The 14,445-nt window shown below is 45.8% G+C and overlaps 1 long non-coding RNA gene across 1 annotated transcript; it reads left to right on the top strand.

The window, feature by feature from the left end:
* The first annotated feature begins 2,380 nt into the window (after nucleotides 1–2,380).
* Nucleotides 2,381–13,010, top strand: LOC126511068 (uncharacterized). Its single transcript, XR_007594599.1, has 3 exons — nucleotides 2,381–3,831; nucleotides 5,580–7,164; nucleotides 12,665–13,010. It is a non-coding gene; the product is annotated as an uncharacterized lncRNA (long non-coding RNA).
* Nucleotides 13,011–14,445: the final 1,435 nt, after the last annotated feature.

Below are 14,445 nucleotides of genomic sequence, written 5' to 3' on the forward strand. Positions count from 1 at the left end.
TGTGTCTAACCCTCAGCATAGCCCTAAGATTCGTGTGGGCTTTCCATTTCACAGATAGGAAGACTGAGGTTAAAAGATGAGCCCATGCACAGGACAGAGCTGATTTTCAATTCCAATCTTCATGCTTATCTTTCAAAAGCACCGTTTCTGTGGTGTTCCACCACTCTGGTGCTCTCCCAAGGCCCCGGTCTCCTCCCGAGGGCCTCTGCTTACTGTTTTCTGCATCTTAGTCAGGACTGAGAGCCCCCAGCACTGAAGCCACAGGTGCCATGGTAGAGATAAGCAATGCCTGCTCCAGCGACTGTCCTCAGAAAGCTGCCACTGCTGATAAGCCTTAAGCTTGGTCAGCTCTAGCAAACACGGCTAAGAGCAACGTCCCCCAAGCCTCTGTGTTCATTGTGCAGTGCCAAAGCACTTGCTCCCCACTGTAAACTGATGGAACCCCAGGTCCCACTCCCCATGCCTGCCCAGCCAGCAGCTCAGACTTCAGGTTCAGGACATTTCTGTGGGAAGACCCAGCCGATTTACCCCAATTCCACACCCACTGGAGATGATCCAAGCTGTTTTAAGGGCCAAGTTCCACACCTCAATTAAAAAAAAAAAAAAAAAAAAAAAAAAAAAAAACCTGCAGGCTCCGGGAAGTAGTTCAACGTCTTAAAAAACAGCTTGTGTGTGGTTGAAATGTTTTATTTTAATCATAGCAATTAAATGTTCTTGTTTTGCACAACAGTCCCAACAGAATCGCCTTTAGCACAGGTGAGGGGCATGTAGGTTTGGGAAAGTCTCGGGTGGATGACACATCCCAAAGTTGAGGAGAAGCATTGGTAATCTCGTCTTTAAGAATTAACTAATGCGGCTTATTCAGCTTTCTGAGGGACAGCGTGAGTAACACATTCATTCACTTCGAACAATTTTTCTATGCCCAAGCTGTTGCTAACTGCCAGGGATACAGCAGTGGCAGCATGACAGGTGGCTTGTCTTGCTTTTGTTAGTTTCAATCTAAATGGGACGCTAGGCAATGAGAAGAGACTTAGAAAGACAAGTATTTAGTGCTAGTTAGCAATAGCATATTGCCAACTGGGGCTCTAATATTAACGCTCAGCAAAGCATACACAGACTTACGAGCGGGGGTGAAGGGTGGGAAATGGCCTTCTGGATTTTGCTATTCGACTCAAAAAGATATCTGGTGTCTGTCAGCCTCAGACTGGACTCTAATAATCCATAAAAATTTAATTACCCCTCCTTAAAAAATATCTCAAGGAAAAGCAAGGATGAAAGGGGCTGAAAGCCCTCAATGCCTCAGTCCTGGTCTATCCTATTTGGCAGGAGGGCAGGAGAGTCTTTTTTTTTTTTTTTTTCAAGACAAGGGATGTCAGATTCAGCAAATTAAAATGGAGACCACCCAGTTCAATCTGAATTTCAGATGGATTGCGGATATTTTGCAAATTTGTCCTTAATGTTACGTGATACATACTTGTTTTCAGAACATTTTCTGTTTATATGACATTCAAAGGTAACCGATCACCAGGCGGTGGTGGTGCACACCTTTAGCCCCAGCACTCAGGAGGCAGAGGCAGGTGGATCTCTGAGTTCAAGGCCAGTCTGGTCTATAGAGGGAGTTCCAGGACATCCAGGAGAAACTTTGTCTCCAAAAAAAAAAAAAAAAAAAAAGAAAGAAAGGGGGGTAGAGAGGGAAGGGAACGAAGGAGAGAGGGAGGGAGGAAGGAAAGAAGGAAGGAAGGAAGGAAGGAAGAAAGGAAGGAAGAAAAAAGGATGGAAGAAGGAAGAAAGAGAAAGGAAAGAAAAGAAGAAAAAAGAAAAAGAAAAATGTTAACTGAACATGCAATACTGGTATCTTATAGCCCTGGGAGAGAAAAATCAAAATGGCAAGAAAAAATCTCTGAACAAGTAAATAAACAGCAAGTATCTAGATATACAGAAGAAGGCTTTTCCAAATGCCATTTCTCTGAGTCCTTACAGAAACCAGCAAAGGGAAAACTAGGGGAAATTGAGGTTCCCAGGTCAAAGGTTTAGAGAACAGCCTGTCCTGTTTTCCTTTTTGGAATCCAAGCTCTGGTCACATCATAAAAGCTCTGAGACCCTTACAGGAAGTGTACCTGGCTGGCCTGGTTTAACCTGACTTACTCAAGGATGCTATTTATAGAGTCGGTTTTATCTGTTTGTTTTATAAGGACACCTAGTAACATCATGCAAACAAGCTGCTCTGCTTAGCACGCGTCGGAGAACGCCAATATAAAAACTGAAAGTTGTCTTCATACATCCAGTGGGCTGCTGGGTAAGGAGGAAATGGAACTCGGTTGCTATAAACCAAAGGGCAGTTTCTCAAGGGATGCAGACATCCGGGAAGCAGGTGCTTGATTCGACGTGAAGTCTGGACCTTTCTAACAGCTGGAACAGTATGATAGGTAATGAGTAAGTTTCCGGGGACTTCCTAAGTCAGAGATGGGGTGCTGCCAAGGACACTAGAGGATGTCCTCGCTCTGTGTAGGAAGTTCTGCAACTGTGGTGACATTCACATGCAGTGTAAAGGGGCCTCCACCAGCAACTTCCTTTACAAAGAGACTCCACGTCTATATGATTTCTGAGGCCTATATCCTTGCCTTCTGTGCCTACCCTTCATACATTCCTTAACAACTGTACGGCAGGCACTTTTCTTCCTCAGGGGTCTCAGTCGGTCAACAGCAATGACCCGTGCTCTCCTCTAGGCCTTTTTATAGTCCGGTCATCCTGGATCACTCCCTGGTCCTCTGGGAGGGGCTTACCAACTTCGGATGTTACCTAGAGCTTATGACCTCCGCTTGGCAGAGAAGAAAGAGGGCAGAAGTATCTGGATTGTGAGACTGATCTTTGTGGTCTTTGAGAGAACCCTTATCATCCACTTTCTGAGACACAGGACATGACGGACTCCAACATGGCTCAAATCCCATCTCTGCCTCTTCTGGACTCTGTGACCTAGAGAAAGCTTACAAACCTGAGTTTTCCTTGTGAAAAATAAGAGACTGGAATGACAATACCTACATCTCTCTTCAGGGTGGAAAGTGTCTGGACTTGGGAACAGGTTACTCAGACCCTTGACTCAAGTAAGTCTGCAGCCACAATCACAGTCCTTAATCCTCCTTGGTGGTAAAACAAAAAGTTGCTGACAGCTTCCTTGAGCTGTGCCTTTGGAGCCGCAGATCTCCCAGGAATGCTACCTATTCACACCACTTTGCAAAGGGAAGCCTCGTGAATCAAAACCACTTCATGTGTGCACCTGCGTGTGCTCCAGCACGTGCACCAGTGCGTACACCGTGTGCTCCAGCGTGTGCATCTGCATGTGCAACAGTGTGTACACCAACGTGTGCTCTAGCATGTGCACCAGTGCAGTGTGTACTCCAGCGTGTGCACCTGTGTGTGCTCCAGCGTGTGCACGGATGCTCTGAGGTCACTTTGGCGCCTGCTCTTGGGACCTTGCTCCTATAGTAAAGACTCCAACCCCAGGATTGTCTGGGAGGAAACATGCTGATAACTGACTCAGAATGGGACAAAACAGTTAATCCTGGTCCTGGGTCCACTAGCAGTGGCTTATCTGCTGTCTGCTGGGTGCGACTCTCACCCTACCCCCATTCTTCACTCAAGGATCCCTGAGCTCTGTGTCTCTTGGGAAAGTGTCTCTGATCTATTTTTGACTGAGTTTGCATGCTCTCCACACGGATTATCATCTGGCTGACTCCGGTTTTGATTAACTCTTTTGTTTGATCTGTTCTGTCTCACGGCATGAGCTCTCTGGCCCATTGCAGCCCTTCCTGGATTACAGGAGCATTGGCTAAGGTATCAAAGCATTTGTCACAATTTCTACAGAGGATGCTTGTCCCCTCATCCCCAGCCTACCCTACTCCTGGTCTTCCTTGCCACTTTGGCATGAGCAGACGCCTTCCCCCTCTCAACATGACTCTAAGTAGAGTCTGGTTTTCACATTAGCCAAGAGGAGGCCCTGAAGTCAGAAATCCTTGGCCTGTGAGTCACGCTGTTGCTTTGTGCCTCATTTCCCCCAACTATAAATAGGCCAAGTCCCACACTTTCTCATCCCCCAGTATCCAAGGGACCGGTACAGGTGCTTTTGTACAAAATTAGAGCTCCTTTCTAGTGGCCAATTCTGTTCTTTCCCAGGTGGGCTCTCTCTCAAAGATCATGGTTTTCCGGGGTCTCTCAAAGTCAACATTTCTGTCTCCCTACTTTCTTTCTTGGCAGCTGCCTCTTCCGTTGTATGCATGTGAAGTTTCTGGAATGCAGAAGCCAGGTTTTGTAGAAAGAGTTCTCTCTGTCTCCCTGTTGCCTTCAGCGTGGAGACCTCAGCAGGTGAATTCACAAAGAAATCTCACCCTGAGAACTAGCCGTATATTCAGGCATGTCCCAGCACAGATACCCTGACCGCTCCGAGCCTAAGGTGCAGGGCAGTGTGATGGACAGGAAAGGGAGGGAAGGTTGCTTGGTGTCCGAGGAGTTTCCATGCTTTTAGAAGAGGCAGACAAGGGTACATAAAGAGAGTTCTCATTTTTTAATATTAAAGGTTCCATAGACATTACTACCTTTCATCATCTGCCCATTTTACAGATGCAGAAACACACATCACTGAACTTGTAAACTGGGGGGAAATGGTTTTACTAATGGGTTCCTTGTTCCCGTTCTACCTCCAGCACTGAAATGTCTCCCAGTCTGTAATCCAGATGTGGATGCTTCCTGTGGCCCCATCACACACACACAGAAGCCCAGGTCTTAGAGGCCTGACACAGTTGGTGCCCACAGTCTAGGCTACTACTCCCTGCACACTAGGATCTCACTACTTTGGACTTCTTTTGGCTCCCTGAAGACCAGGTCTTAAGGAAACCTTGATGCTCCCTTGGATGGAACATCTCTCTCCCTGCTCTCCGGGCTTCTTGTCTCAGCTCAAAGGCACTATACATGGAAGATGGAGGCATGGTCTGTCTGTCCTCAGTCACTGGGCATCTTCTCATGTGTGCCACTCACTGCGTTGGAGAGCTTGGCTCGTTGCTCTTGATTTGACCTCCAGTGTCTAGAACATGGTTGACTCATCCTTAATATGCTAAGAATTCTTTGCTGAATGACAGGGTCAGTGAATGCATACTGAGGAAAATCTGACAGTACAAGGTCATATGAAGAAACAAAGAAAACAACCGTCATACTTCTGAATACTCTTTTTCAATAGTGTTTCTGTTAACATTAGGAATGTTGCCTTTTTCTTCCAGGTCATCTCTCTTACTCTTTCTCTCTCTCTCTCCATATAAATATAGTATATTTGGGTGTGTGTATCTGTGTGTGTATGTATATAAATACATATACATAAAATGTATGTTTTTGTAATGTATTTGATAGGTGATATACAGTATATATTTAAAAAATTTAGATTATGCTAAATTTTTTTTAGCATATAAATATGTATGCTGCTTTTCCCACTTACCATTATAGGGTATTTTCACATGTTATAAAACAAGCTTTTAAACTGATTATTTTCCCCCTAATTGATCCACCCTCTTTCCACGCCATTCTCACTCTCACAGTAACTGCTCCTGACTGTGAGTAGCTCAGCAAGAGGTACTCAGTCATGTTCCAGGAAGAGTCAACAGAATCATTTTTAACTCGCTATGCCTTCTGTGGCTTCTTTCCGTCTGGCTGACTCGAATGATGACCTCATCATGAAGCCAAAGATCTGTGGTTCGTGGTTGTGTGTCTAAAAACTTCTTCCTTGAAAGATAAACCAATACCGGTGCGCACGAACGGCTGAAGCTAATCAAGGGAGAGCAGAGGCAGGTCCTGATCATCTTCACACCAAAGTTTCCCTGTTGAAATCAACAGATGCTCCGGGACATCAGATTAACGGATTTCAAAGTGCAGACCTAAGAGCTTCGCGTGCTGAAGGGAATACAGAGACAGCAAACACCGTCTCTCCCTTTTCTAAGAAAACTGAGACCTGAGTCTTGTCCAAAATGTTCTAGAGCAAACAAAGATGGAGACCATACGGGGGCCTGACACTGCTCTTCACGGGCTGGGGGGGAGACATTTACATGTGGAGAAAATGAGATTCTGCTGCAGAAGGTTTTGGACTACAGGCAACTGTACTTGCCAGAGCTCTTCAGAGGAATGGAAGCAACTACGCAGTATGAATACACATGTGTATATATGTGTGGATGAATGTGTGCATATTGGCCCCTGTATTTGAAAAGTTTACATGATTTTAGAAAAGATACAAGTATCCAAAAATAGAAATTTCGCACTGGAAGTCCCATAGGAATCATGTGCTTTGCCAGTTGTCTGTGATTCTGTCTGCACGCTGGAGAGCTGGAGCGCTAACTAGCTGCTTAGTTCTGAAGCTGAGTTCCTTGAAACAAGGACTGATGAGGCACCTCCCAGCCCAGGGCTAGAGGCCTAGGGAGTTGATACTCACAGTCAAAGGCTCACGAGGCTGGTGTCTGATGTGGGCTACAGCAGCTGCACTGAACATATGTGCTCAGAAAGCCGAGCTTGCAAGCGCAAGACAACCTCCTCCACTTTCTACTTGGATTCGTCATGGTGGCAGGCTGGCTGGTTAGCATAACCCGCATTCAAGGATGCTTTTCTCCCTCAGCTGCTGTCCCACAAGTCAACGGTCTCAGGAAATGGCCTTACCAACACACCAGAAGGTGTGCTTTACCAGTCTCTTTGTTATCCCTCAATCCAGTCAACCGGCAATCAAGATTAACTACCATGGTGTCCAAATTAAAATACAGAGATTTGAACTATAATCCCTGAAGGCCACTCTATAAGTGATTGTCCAATGATTAAGCTCACAATTGAGGTATTTGAGGCTGTAACCTCTCAACTTTGTAACTTTATCAGTAAAGATTTATTAGTGAGCCTCTAAATACATGCATGTGCATGTACTGTGCCCAGTACCCTTTCAAGACTGCGAGACTATTCTAGGGTCAAAACAAACAAACAGAAAACATTACCAATAGCTGTTCTATATTCTCATTATATCCAAATGAGTTATTTTGTGTACTTCATCTGGAAGCCACTCTTCAAGATCATTATTTTTTTTTTACCCAAAAGGAAGGCTCATGGCTCATCAGTGGAGCATGAAATCCATTCATCAAGCTGCATCACCAGGTATGAAATGGGCTATAATGTAAGAATTAGAGAACCAAAGGCGGATTGCAGGGGATGGATGACTTTTACCTAGGGGAGCCTGTTTTCAAGTATTGTGAGAATGTGTGCTTTGTCTGGGGAGATGGTACCCTAGGTGTTCGAGGTGACTCCACTGGAGTCAGCAGTGTGATGATGACCAGCCGTCACCCTGCTGCTTCCACGACCCTTAACCTCATCACTCTGCATCGTGTTTGTGCACAGACGATTATGGCTTTGCCGATCTGAAGTGGGATGCTAGTGTGGGGCTGGAGAGATGGCTCCATGGCTCAGGGCCCAGCACCCACCCGGCAGCTCACAGCCATGTGGAACTTGAGTTCCAAGGGAGCCAGCATCCTCTTCTGGTCTCCATGGCAACTGAGTGCACACGGCACAGTTACATACCTGCAGGCACTCACACAGACACAGGAAACAAATCGAATAAAGGGCAGCGAGGCTCTGACTAACTTTCTCTTGGCCTACAGAAGGGACTTCTGACCTCCTCAGCTTTGAGTTCCACCCCCTCCAGTCAGGACTCTGACCCACTATCCTATTCAGCCTCTGCCCATTTCCTTCTGATGTTTCCACAACCTGACCCCAACCTTTGCCTCCCAAATCGGAGAAATATGAATTTCCAGCTCTTCACCCCTTCTCTGCATTTTCAAAACCAGGCACTGCCTCTATAATCCTACTGAGCAAATGCCTCTCTGTGAGCACTCAGGATCCCTTCACCCTTCGGAATGAACAACACTTCTGAAGAAAATCATGGTTTCTATAACCTATAGCGAACAGAGCATGCTTTGACATGGGACTGTAAGGAGAGAGGGGCCTGCATCATACCCAATGGCTCCCCCAAATCCTCTCTAAAGAATTTACTCCTTCATATTCAATAACACAGGACAGACAAGAATATACCATATTCCTGATGGGATTCACACGCAGCTCTGGGACAGACAGCAGGTTAGTGAGTGCGTATAGTCACAGACACTGGAAAATAATTCAAAGTTCAGTTTATCAGAATCCTACGTTTTGCCTATGCTGACACTAGCAAAAGTACATGTGCCAGGTTCTGTATGAAAGGTGTTACAATCAACATTCTATTTAATTCACGCAGGATCCATGTGGCTTTGATATCATTGTGCCCGGTGTGCATGTGATCAAACTGGAGCAGAAAAGGTTTGCAGAATTTGCTTGGTTGTATATCTTGGTGCAGGCCAAGGTTTAGATGGCTGGATCCATCACGTCCATGAATCACCAGAGGATCTGGGCTACCATCGTTGCTAAGGGACCTGGGTTGCCATGGTTGTCAAGGGACCCGGGACATCGTTGCTAAGTGACCTGGGCTGACATCATTGCTAAGGGACCTGGATTGCCATCGTTGCTAAGAGACCTGGGCTGACATCGTTGCTAGGGGAAATGAGGAAGGTGGGAAACCACAAATCGGGTCCCACCAGCCACTGGAGTTCATTAGTTCTCTCTTTCTTCTTTCTCTTTTGCTTTCCATCCTTGCTTGTCAACCATCTTCTTTCTGTCTCTTCCATCCCCTCCTTTTTCTCTGTCCTTTTCCCCTCCTCTCAGCATTGCTAAATTCACAAAAGACTTCACAGAGCCACAACGGACCTAAGAGATAAAATACCTCCACCTCTTTATTTTTGGAGATGAGGAAATGAAGGTCCAGAGAGGGGAAGGGTGTGGACCCAGTTCACAGCCAGCTTGCGGTAGGGCAGAAGAGAGAACCCACTTCCTCTCCACGTGATTTATCAGCTGTTCTCCTGCCTTAGTTCCCATTTGCCCTAGACAGTCTACACGCAGCAGCCTGCCCCTCAGCTCTTTCCTTAACTCAAAGATGCATTCCCACATAGACAACAGAGACACAACCGCTTTCTGTGATGATGAGAAGTCTTGATTGCCGACTTGAACTGAGTGATCCCTAGGAGACAGAAAAAGCACACCTCTGGGTGTCTGTGTGGATTGCTGTATTTCAGATGTGATTGGCTCACAAGGGCTCTGACTTAAGCAGTGTTTTAATTCATTTAATGAATTTAGGATTCAGTAGACTCCTGAGAAGTTGTGAGATTGTGGAACGTGGGGCCTACTTAGGGGGAGTGGGTGGTTGTGGGAAGGGGGCACAAAAAGAAGTTAACTTGCCCTGCTCCCTTCCTGCTGCTCTGTCCGGCTTCCAAGCTAATGTACTGGGAATTGTTTTCCCTCATGAAGTATTTGCTTCACCATGGGCCCAAAACAATAAAGTAAGCCATCCAATCATGAATGGAAGCATCCAAAATGATGAAGTAGGATAAACCTTTTCCCCGTGTATGTCAGATACTGTGTCACAGCAATAAAAGAGTCTAGAGCTCCTCTGGTAAAAAGTCAATAGCGTTGTAGAGTATTGACTATGAGTACTGATGGCCACAGGGTCAGAGATGGATACCGCCTGACCCCACTCTGAGCACATGATCCTCTCTTTCTCATCACAAGCCACCCTGGCTTTTCTCATCGTCTGATTATCAGTGTCTCCCACCAGACTCGAAGCTTCCTGAGAGCAGAGGCTGTTTATGTCTTTCTCTGCTTTATCAGTCTTATGCATCCCATTATACAAATCAGGACATTGTAGGTGTTCCCTAAGTGTTTGCTGAATGAATAAACAAAAGTCTAGTTCCAACATTAGTTTAATGGGCTACCATAACAAAATATATCAGGATAGGTAGCTTAAACAATAGACGGTCCTATTTTCTCACCACCCTGGAGGCAGGAGGCAGTGGGGGAGGGGGGCACCTAAGATGGGCGCATCAGCAGGGCTCGTTTCCTGAGCTTCTGTGCCGTGGCCCTGCTGTTGCTGCTGCACTGATATATCTGTCTGTGTATACTCGCCTTCAATATCTCTCTTCTTATCCTAACAATAGCCTGTGTGGATGGAGGACCACTTTTACAGGCTCCTTCTAGCTTCATCCCAATCTTATTTCTAAATATAGTCATGAGGTGCTGAGGCCTAGGGTTGCAAAATAAGACAAAACACAATTCTGTCCACACAGTTCCCCATCCTCCACTAGCTCACAGCTAACAAGGATGTACACATAAAATACGATAAGACAACATAATAACTCTGCTCTGACAAGGAAGTACAAAGCCTTTGTAGAACACAGATGATGGAAAGTGATCCCAGCCATCACATGGAGACTCTCTATGCGACTCCTACTGCTTTAGGCACAGAGTGTCTTACATAATTTAATCTCTGCCAGGATTAAATGTCAGCACACCGGTGCCTGCAATATCAGTCTCTATGCTAGAGGCTAGATGACCAAGACTATAGAGGTTTAAAGTAATAATGGAAGGACTCCCACTGTTTAATAGGAAAATATGCACGCATATCTGCATGTGTACATACATGTACACACACACACACACACACACACACACCATAGTGGCATGCTGTCTCCATTCATTCTTATTAGTGATTCCCGTAAGAGTTATTCCACTGCCAGCCAGTTCTGTCTATGCCTAGCGGAGAAGATGGAAGAAAGCGTTCTCTGTATGTCAGCCTAGAAGGTTTACAGTAAACACTATTACTGCTAACACTCTATAGCTGAATGAATTAAGGACGAATGGAAGCACAGCCCCAGGCAAAGGCCTCCCACTGCCAGGGAGCAGCATGCCCATCTCACACAGCTAGAAAACTCCTGACCCAGGACTGGGAGCCATCACTCTGGCTTCGAAGTCTGCTCTTTTAGCCAGACTTCGATAAGGCTTCCTAATGACAAGGGGTCTTGTCAACTAAGGAGAGAGAAGAAAGGAAAAACTGAAGCCACAAACAGGGAAAGAAAAGAAATTGAGGGAAAATGATTGCAAGGACCAAGGATGTTGTTCAGCTCTCTATTCCTGAGACAAGACACCCAAGAAACTTAAGCTCAGATGGGAGAGACGTATGATGGTCCATAGTGTCAGAGGCTTCGGGCCATGACTGACCCTGAGAGCATCGCTGAGCCGAAGAGCTAACTGTCAACCCGGAACGTTTCAGGGGATGCATCAGATCCAAAGTTTAACCCCGAGACTTGCGAGCAGCTTGCTGGCAGATGGGACAGAAAGAAGGGCAGCAAGTGAGGTGATAAGGGGAGCTGATGGGCCAGGAAGGCAAGCTGGGCATCACGTAGGGGAGGTCTCATCTGATAGGACAATAAAATGGAACCTGCTTCTCCAGTGGCTGAGGAGCTATTGGATCCTTCCGTCTTACCCTCTCTTTTTGTGAGTAAGAAAACACACACTAGGTCAACAGCAACATGAAGGCTCACAGTGAGGCCTCCTGAGCCCCGGGCACTGCACAATTCTTTTGACCACTGCAGAAACGTAGACACTGAAGTAATTCTAAAAAATGTTTTATTCTTTAGAAAAATGTTATGTTTTTCCTGTGTCTTCCACACAGGGCTCATCCACTTCTCATTTTTTTAGATGGCTATAATTTTGCCCATTTTCACTAAGTAATATCTTCCTGTCCAAAATGACTACAATGAGCTCAGAGTTAGACCAGCGCCATGGAAGTCACTGTGTGGCTGGGTATGGGGTGGGAGAGTGGCTTTAGGCTAGGAGGACCTGCGTTTCCTATGTCCAACTGATATTTAGAGACATGGCATAAGCTAAACAGTCACCCTGGCTTCCTTTGCCAAACAAACGTATTAGGTAACAAACATTTGCTGGGGCGTTCTATATGCCAGACGCTGGGCTAGAGCTGCGCTATGGAAAGGGAGAGCTGAGTAGCTTCAGGCAAAAGTCCCCACCAGACACGCTGTTTAACAGTGTCGTGTGTGTGTGTGTGTGTGTGTGTGTGTGTGTGTGTAAAGACACACATCTGGTACATCATCTTGGTCTGTTTCTACTGTACTTACATTGGGTCGTTATAGTGATACCTCAACCAGGAATACAGCGTCTAGGTACTTCACCCTAAGAAATTGGACAGGGTATCTCCATTTATTCCTTTACTTCCTCTTCTTTAGTTTTAGTTATCTTTGGCTAGGCACAGATATATTAAATGAAAAACTCTAAAAATACATTTATGGCATGATGAAGTCTTACTATTTCCCTCTCCATCCCATTTAGAACTTTGTCCAGAGTTCCACACTCTTCTGAGTACCTAAGTGCTCATTCAGTTATCCACAGGGCTCACTACTACCCTCTAGATCAGGTGCCCATTTGGAAGGCTGGGCACATACGTGCCATGGAAAAGGTAGGAGGAATCCCATCTGCAGAATCACATGTACGTGTGACAGGAAAACTAAGAATAGAAATGGGAGCTTGGGCACTACCAAGATTAACAACAGAGAGATGTTCTTGATCTTGAGCCTGGAGGAACACAGGAGACCTTGTTACCAGATTCAGAAAGGCAAGTTATTTGGCAGGACCTAGAGGTACCCAGCACACAAGGCAACTGCTAGTTTTGCCTCTAGAGGCAGAAAGAACAGAAGGAACACCTGGCCTCTCCCATTCTCTCCTCCAGGGTCAGATCACGGACTCCCATTGGCTACACCTGCCTTGAAGCAGCAGGATAGGAAACCTAGAGTGTGAAGTTTGCTGGGGCATTGAGCTGGGGAAAAAGCAATCGGAAGGAGCTGAGAACACACGTCTGCTGGCTGGCATGGAAGATGACTTTGGGGAGATCACTCACTCCTGCAGAGTCTTGGTTTCCTTGTGGGGAATTTGAGACCATCACCTCTTGGGCTTGTTTTAGGACTTACATGTAACAGAGTATAAGAGTGTCTTTTGTAATCTTCCAAATTGTGTATATAAATGGGAAGGCTTTTATGTTGGGCTCCAACCCAACACCTGTGGGTTGGAGGGTCTGAGGAAAGGAGTGGGGTGGTGTCTAAGAGTCACCAGGAACTTCGTCATGCCAGCTAAGTACCTCAATAAAGGAATTGTCCTCTGGTATCTCGATCTGTCATTGAAAAAACGTCAGACTATGTCTCCAGTTCTAGTCAGGGATCTGCTTGGAGTTTCGAGTGCCAATGACAAGTAAGCAAAACTCTGCAAATTACTGTGTTTTTACTGGTCTAGTCTTCGCATTGTGTATAAGACTAGACATGAGAAGCGAGACGAAACCACAGTAGACCCTTACTCCCTCCTTTGCCGATCCTCTTTACCTTGAACTTTGAGTTTCAAATTGGTCTCACTCATAATTATGCTTCCAACACGTTCTTCCTTCCCTTTTACCCATCTGTCTCCTTTTTTTTTCTCTTTCTAGTCTTTTCATCTCTTGTTTCTAATGACATTTAACAACTCGGTTTCATGGGCTTTTCCCTCTCTGCCGTGCTGATGGATAATAAAAGCTCAGCATTAAGCCACCTCTGTTTTAACTTGAGAGAGAATATTTCCCTGAATAACTTGGCTCGTCTTTGAAAACAGATGTGAGGAAGGAGCACAGACTCTGGACACCAGATTTTCTTTTAATCCCGGGCTTTTGATGAGATTCAAGTCTCAAGTCTCAGTCTTCCTACAAAGTCCAGGTCATGGCCAGAGCTCTGGACTAAGCACCAGGGCATGCCAGTCTGGCCCATGAGGACAGCAGGGTTTCCACCAGTGGCTTAATGTGTCAATGTGGTTTGGCCTGTTAGGCAAGGATGCAATTTATTCTCTCTCCCTCTCACCCTCCCTCCCTATCTCCTCCCTCTCTCTCTCTCTCTCTCTCTCTCTCTCTCTCTCTCTCTCTCTCTCTCTGTCTCTGTGTTGTGTGTGTGTGTGTGTGTGTGTTTATGTGTGCGTGCTTGAATAAAAGTGGCACTTGAATAAGAATTCACATAGAGGCCAGAGGGCAACTACAGGTATCTCACTGGCCTGGAGCTCATCAAGTTGGCTAAGCTGGCTGGCCTGTGAGTCTCCCCAGCCCTGGGCTTACAAGTGAATACTACCACCTCCAGAAGATATTTTTTTATTATTATTAAATTTATTTATTTATTTATTTATTAAAGATTTCTGCCTCCTCCCTGGACTTGATCCAGAAGATTTTAATAGAAGTTCAGAGCCCCAAACTGAGGTCCTCAAGCTTCTACTGCAAGTATTTCACCCACTGGGCTGTGTCCTCAGCCTATCTTATGGCTTCGTATGATGCCCCAGCACTTAGAAAGCAAATGGCGATATTAAATGCTGTGTCCCTGGCTTCTCGAGTGGAGAGGCTGTGCTTTGAGTGCCTCTAGGCTTCCATCTCCCTAAGATGTTTAGAAATAAGTACCACTCCACCGAAGGCCTATTATGGTCACAGAGACACAAAGATAGCAATAATCC

This window comes from Alexandromys fortis, unplaced genomic scaffold (genome assembly GCF_014885135.2).
Source record: "Alexandromys fortis isolate MF-2015 unplaced genomic scaffold, M_Fortis_MF-2015_v1.1 scaffold_94, whole genome shotgun sequence".
In the NCBI taxonomy this organism is placed as follows: Eukaryota; Metazoa; Chordata; class Mammalia; order Rodentia; family Cricetidae; genus Alexandromys; species Alexandromys fortis.